A 6,674-nucleotide genomic window follows, 5' to 3' on the forward strand; every position below is an offset into this window, starting at 1 on the left:
CAAAACATCCTCTACAAGTCCATGAGCTTGTTTTCTTGAGTTGTCTGCCATCTCTAATGAGATTCTTACAGCTTGCACCTCAAAGATCCCTAGCTTCTCCATTACAGAGAGAGGCATGAGGTTTACACTTGACCCTAAGTCACACAGAGCCTTCTTGAAGGTCATGGTGCCTATGGTACAAGGTATTGAAAACTTCCCAGGATCTTGTCTCTTTTGAGGTAATTTCTGCCTAGACAAGTCATCCAGTTCTTTGGTGAGCAAAGGGGGTTCATTCTCCCAAGTCTCATTTCCAAATAACTTGTCATTTAGCTTCATGATTGCGCCAAGGTATTTAGCAACTTGCTCTTCAGTGACATATTCATCCTCTTCAGAGGAAGAATACTCATCAGAGCTCATGAAAGGCAGAAGTAAATCCAATGGAATCTCTATGGTCTCATTTTGAGCCTCAGATTCCCATGGTTCCTCATTGGGGAACTCATTGGAGGTTAGTGCGCGCCCATTGAGGTCTTCCTCAATGGCGTTCACTTCCTCCCCTTCCTCTCCAAATTCGGCCATGTTGATGGCCTTGCACTCTCCTTTTGGATTTTCTTCTGTATTGCTTGGAAGGGTACTAGGAGGGAGTTCAGTAATTTTCTTGCTCAGCTGTCCCACTTGTGCCTCCAAATTCCTAATGGAGGACCTTGTTTCAGTCATGAAACTTTGAGTGGTTTTGATTAGATCAGAGACCATGGTTGCTAAGTCAGAGGGGTTCTGCTTAGAATTCTCTGTCTGTTGCTGAGAAGATGATGGAAAAGGCTTGCCATTGCTAAACCTGTTTCTTCCACCATTATTGTTGTTGAAACCTTGTTGAGGTCTCTGTTGATCCTTCCATGAGAAATTTGGGTGATTTCTCCATGAAGAATTATAGGTGTTTCCATAGGGTTCTCCTAGGTAATTCACCTCTTCCATTGAAGGGTTCTCAAGATCATAGGCTTCTTCTTCAGATGAAGCATCCTTAGTACTGCTTGGTGCATTTTGCATTCCAGACAGACTTTGAGAAATCAAATTGACTTGTTGAGTCAATATCTTATTCTGAGCCAGAATGGCATTCAGAGTATCAATCTCAAGAACTCCTTTCTTCTGATTAGTCCCATTGTTCACAGGATTCCTTTCAGCAGTGTACATGAATTGGTTATTTGCAACCATTTCAATCAGCTCTTGAGCTTCTGTAGGCGTCTTCTTCAAATGAAGAGATCCTCCAGCAGAGCTATCCAAAGACATCTTGGATAGTTCAGAGAGACCATCATAGAAAATACCTATGATGCTCCATTCAGAAAGCATGTCAGAAGGACATTTTCTGATCAATTGTTTGTATCTTTCCCAAGCTTCATAGAGGGATTCTCCATCCTTCTATCTGAAGGTTTGGACTTCCACTCTAAGCTTACTCAATTTTTGAGGTGGAAAGAACTTTGCCAAGAAGGCATTGACTAGCTTTTCCCATGAGTCCAGGCTTTCTTTAGGTTGTGAGTCCAACCATATCCTAGCTCTGTCTCTTACAGCAAAAGGGAATAGCATAAGTCTGTAGACCTCAGGGTCAACCCCATTAGTCTTGACAGTGTCACAGATTTGCAAGAATTCAGCTAAGAACTGATGAGGATCTTCCAATGGAAGTCCATGGAACTTGCAATTCTGTTGCATTAGAGAAACTAATTGAGGCTTAAGCTCAAAGTTGTTTGCTCCAATGGCAGGGATAGAGATGCTTCTCCCATAGAAGTAGGGAGTAGGTGCAGTAAAGTCACCCAGCACCTTCCTTGCATTATTTGCATTGTTGTTGTTTTCGGCTGCCATGTCTTCTTCTTCTCTGAAGGTTTCTGTTAGGTCCTTGGAGAGTTGTGCCTTAGCTTCTCTTAGCTTTCGCTTCAAGGTCCTTTCAGGTTCAGGGTCAGCTTCAACAAGAATGCCTTTGTCTTTGTTCCTGCTCATATGAAAGAGAAGAGAACAAGAAAATGTGGAATCCTCTATGTCACAGTATAGAGATTCCTTTAGGTGTCAGAGGAAAAGAAAAGTAGAAGACAGAGGTGGAAAATTCGAACTTATCAAAGAAGATGGAGTTCGAATTTTGCATTAAGGAATAGTGTTAGTCCATAAACAGAATGATGTGAGAAGAAGGGAGGAAATTTTCGAAAATTAAGTAAAAGATTTTGAAAATATTTTTGAAAAACACTACTTGATTTTCGAAAATGAAAGTGGAAAAGAAATCAAGTGATTTTTTTTTTTGAAAAAGATTTTGAAATTAGAAGTCAAAAAGATTTGATTGAAAACTATTTTGAAAAAGGTGTGATTAAAAAGATATGATTGGTTTTAAAAAAAATATGTGATTGGGAAGATATGATTTGAAAACAATTTAAAAAAAAAAGATTTGATTTTAAAAAATTAATGACTTGCCTAACAAGAAAAGATATGATTCAAACATTAAACCTTTCTCAACAGAAAAGGCAACATACTTGAAATGTTGAATCAAATCATTAATTGATAGCAAGTATCTTTGAAAAAGGAAAGAAATTGATTTTGAAAACATTTTATTGAAAAGATATGATTTGAAAAAGATTTGATTTTGAAAAACTTTGAAAATTTGAAAAAAATTGATTTGAAAACAAAATCCTCCCCCCTTGTGCCATCCTGGCGTTAAACGCCCAGAATGGTGCACATTCTGGCGTTTAACGCCCAATGCACTACCTTTTTGGGCGTTAAACGCCCAACCAGGTACCCTGGCTGGCGTTTAAACGCCAGTCTGTCCTTCTTCACTGGGCATTTTGAACGCCCAGCTTTTTCTGTGCAATTCCTCTGCTGTATGTTCTGAATCTTCAATTCTCTGTATTATTGACTTGAGAAGACACAAATTAAAAATATTTTTGGATTTTTAATAATCAAAATGCAACTAAAATCAAATAACAATGCATGCAAGACACCAAACTCAGCAGTTTGTATACTACGGACACTGACAAAATGAGAATGCATATGGAGAACAACAAAACACTCAAGTCAAGAGAATTCAAAGATCAGAGTAAGAAATAATCAAGAATTACTTGAAGATCCTTAAGACACATGAATGAATGCATGCAATTGACACCAAACTTAAGATGAGACACTAGACTCAAACAAGAAACATAAATATTTTGGTTTTTATGATTTTGTAAATTTTTTTTGTGCTTTTCGAAAATTATATGAAGAAAATAAGGTATCAAAATCTTAATGAGAATTCCAGGAATCATGCAATGTTAGTCTAAAGCTTTAGTCTAAAGGAATTAGACATGGCTAGCCAAGCTTCAGCAGGACATTGCATTCAAGAGCTAAATTGATGAGAATCAATCAGCTTTGGTGATGATAAGAACATCACCTTGAAACACTAGAATTCATTCTTAAGAACTCTGAAGAAAAATACCTAATCTAAGCAACAAGATGAACCGTCAGTTGTCCATACTCGAACAATCCCCGGCAACGGCGCCAAAAACTTGGTGCGCGAAATTGTGAACAATACTTTTCACAACTCAAATAATCCTCGGTAAAGAATCCAAAAACTTGGTGTTCAATACCATGGCATAAACACAACTTCGCACAACTAACCAGCAAGTGCACTAGGTCGTCCAAGTAATAAACCTTACGCGAGTAAGGGTCGATCCCACGGAGATTGTTGGTATGAAGCAAGCTATGGTCACCTTGTAAATCTTAGTCAGACAGACTCAAATGGGTATAGATGATGAATAAAACATAAAGATAAAGATAGAGGTACTTATGTAATTCATTGGTAGGAACTTCAGATAAGTGTATGAAGATGCCTTCCCTTTCGTCTCTCTGCTTTCCTACTGTCTTCATCCAATCCTTCTTACTCCTTTCCATGGCAAGCTTATGTAGGGTTTCACTGTTGTCAGTGGCTACCTCCCATCCTCTCAGTGAAAATGTTCCTATGCTCTGTCACAGCATATGGCTAATCATCTGTCGGTTCTCGGTCAGGCCGGAATAGAATCCAGTGATTCTTTTGCGTCTGTCAACGCCCCGCCTGCTAGGAGTTTGAAGCACGTCACAGTCATTCAACCATTGAATCCTACTCAGAATACCACAGACAAGGTTTAGACCTTCCGGATTCTCTTGAATGCCGCCATCAGTTCTTGCCTATACCACGAAGATTCCGGTTAAAGAATCCAAGAGATATTCACTAGAGCCTTGGTTGCTTGTAGAACAAAAGTGGTTGTCAGTCACACCTTGTTCATAGGTGAAAATGATGATGAGTGTCACGGATCATCACATTCATCAAGTTGAAGAACAAGTGATATCTTGGACAAAGAACAAGCGGAATTGAATAGAAGAACAATAGTAATTGCATTAATACTCGAGGTACAGCAGAGCTCCACACCTTAATCTATGGTGTGTAGAAACTCCACCGTTGAAAATACATAAGAACAAGGTCTAGGCATGGCCGTGAGGCCAGCCTCCCAATGATCTAAGAACTAGATGTCCAAAGATGAAAATACAATAGCAAAAGGTCCTACTTATAGAAAACTAGTAGCCTAGGGTTTACAGAGATGAGTAAATGACATAAAAATCCACTTCCGGGCCCACTTGGTGTGTGCTTGGGCTGAGCAATGAAGCATTTTCGTGTAGAGACTCTTCTTGGAGTTAAACGTCAGCTTTTATGCCAGTTTGGGCGTTTAACTCCCATTTTGGTGCCAGTTCCGGCGTTTAACGCTGGGATTTCTGAGGGTGACTTTGAACGCCGGTTTGGGCCATCAAATTTTGGGCAAAGTATGGACTATTATATATTACTGGAAAGCCCAGGATGTCTACTTTCCAACGCCGTTGAGAGCGCGCCAATTGGGATTCTGCAGCTCCAGAAAATCCACTTTGAGTGCAGGGAGGTCAGAATCCAACAACATCTGCAGTCCTTTTCAGTCTCTGAATCAGATTTTTGCTCAGGTCCCTCAATTTCAGCCAGAAAATACCTGAAATCACAGAAAAATACACAAACTCATAGTAAAGTCCAGAAAAGTGAATTTTAACTAAAAACTAATAAAATTATACTAAAAACTCAACTAAATATACCAAAAACATACTAAAAACAATGCCAAAAAGCGTACAAATTATCCGCTCATCAGTAGTATAAGCTAGAATTATTGGCGGCCATTCTTGAGAATCCAGAAAGTCTAAACCTTGTCTGTAGTATTCCGAGTAGGATTCAGGGATTGAATGACTGTGACGAGCTTTAAACTCGCGATTGTTGGGCATAGTGACAGACGTAAAAGAATCAATGGATTCTATTCCGACATGATCGAGAACCGACAGATGATTAGCCGTGCTGTGACAAGAGCATTTGGACCATTTTTACTGAGAGGATGGGAAGTAGCCATTGACAACGGTGATGCCCTACATACAGCTTGCCATAGAAAGGAGTAAGAATGATTGAATGAAAGCAGTAGGAAAGCAGAGATTAAGAAGGAACACAGCATCTTCATGCGCTTATCTGAAATTCCCACTAATGATTTACATAAGTATCTCTATCTTTATTTTATGCTTTATTTATTATCATTTTCGAAAACCATTATAACCATTTGAATCCGCCTAACTAAGATTTACAAGATGACCATAGCTTGCTTCATACCAACAATCTCCATGGGATCAACCCTTACTCACGTAAGGTATTACTTTGACGACCCAGTGCACTTGCTGGTTAGTTGTGCGAAGTTGTGAAGAATGTAAGTGAACCATAGTAGTGTGCACCAAGTTTTTGGAGCCATTGCTAAGAATTGTTCAAGTTATGAAAAGAGTAAATCACAATTTTACCTATCAAGTTTTTGGCGCCGTTGCCGTAGATTGTTTGAGTTTGGACAACTGACGGTTCATCTTGTTGCTCAGATTAGGTAATTTTCCTTTATTTTGTTTTCAAAAAGTTTCCAAAAAATTTTTCATAAATTTTTTCTTTGTTTTTGTTTTTCTAAAAATAATTTTCGAAAAAAAATACAAAAAAATTTATAAAATCATCAAAATAAAAAATATTTTGTGTTTCTTATTTGCGTCTAGTGTCAATTTTTAAGTTTAGTGTCAATTGCATGTCTTTAAAAATTTGTGCATTTTTCGAAAACTCATGCATGGTGTTCTTCATGATCTTCAAGTTGTTATTGGTAAGTCTTCTTGTTTGATCTTGATATTTTCTGTTTTGTGTTTTTTTGTTGTTTCTCATATGCATTTTTGAATTTTTAGTGTCTAAATATGAAAAATTTATAAGTTTGGTGTCTTGCATGTTTTTCTTTTCTTGAAAATTTTTCAAAAATAATTCTTGATGTTCATCTTGATCTTCAAAGTGTTCTTGGTGTTCATCTTGATATTCATAGTATTTTTACATGCATCATGTGTTTTGATTCATAATTTTCATGTTGTGAGTCATTTTTGTGTTTTTTTCTCTCTCCTCATTAAAAATTCAAAAATAAAAAATATCTTTTTCTTATTTTGCTCATAATTTTTGAAAATTTGAGTTGACTTAGTCAAAAATTTTTAAAACTTAGCTATTTCTTATAAGTCAAGTCAAATTTTCAATTTTTTTAAAAAAATCCTATCTTTTCAAAATCTATTTCAAAAATCAAATCTTTTTTTTATTATTTTCGAAAATTTTTAAAATTTATTTTCAAAATCTTTTTCTTATCTTT

The 6,674-nt window shown here is 37.1% G+C and overlaps 1 non-coding gene across 1 annotated transcript; it reads left to right on the forward strand.

The window, feature by feature from the left end:
• Positions 1 to 1,314: 1,314 nt before the first annotated feature.
• LOC130952783 (small nucleolar RNA R71) lies at positions 1,315 to 1,422 on the forward strand. Its single transcript, XR_009074959.1, has one exon. It is a non-coding gene; the product is annotated as a small nucleolar RNA R71 (small nucleolar RNA).
• Positions 1,423 to 6,674: the final 5,252 nt, after the last annotated feature.

The sequence above is a fragment of the Arachis stenosperma genome, chromosome 9 (genome assembly GCF_014773155.1).
Source record: "Arachis stenosperma cultivar V10309 chromosome 9, arast.V10309.gnm1.PFL2, whole genome shotgun sequence".
Lineage (NCBI taxonomy): Eukaryota > Viridiplantae > Streptophyta > Magnoliopsida > Fabales > Fabaceae > Arachis > Arachis stenosperma.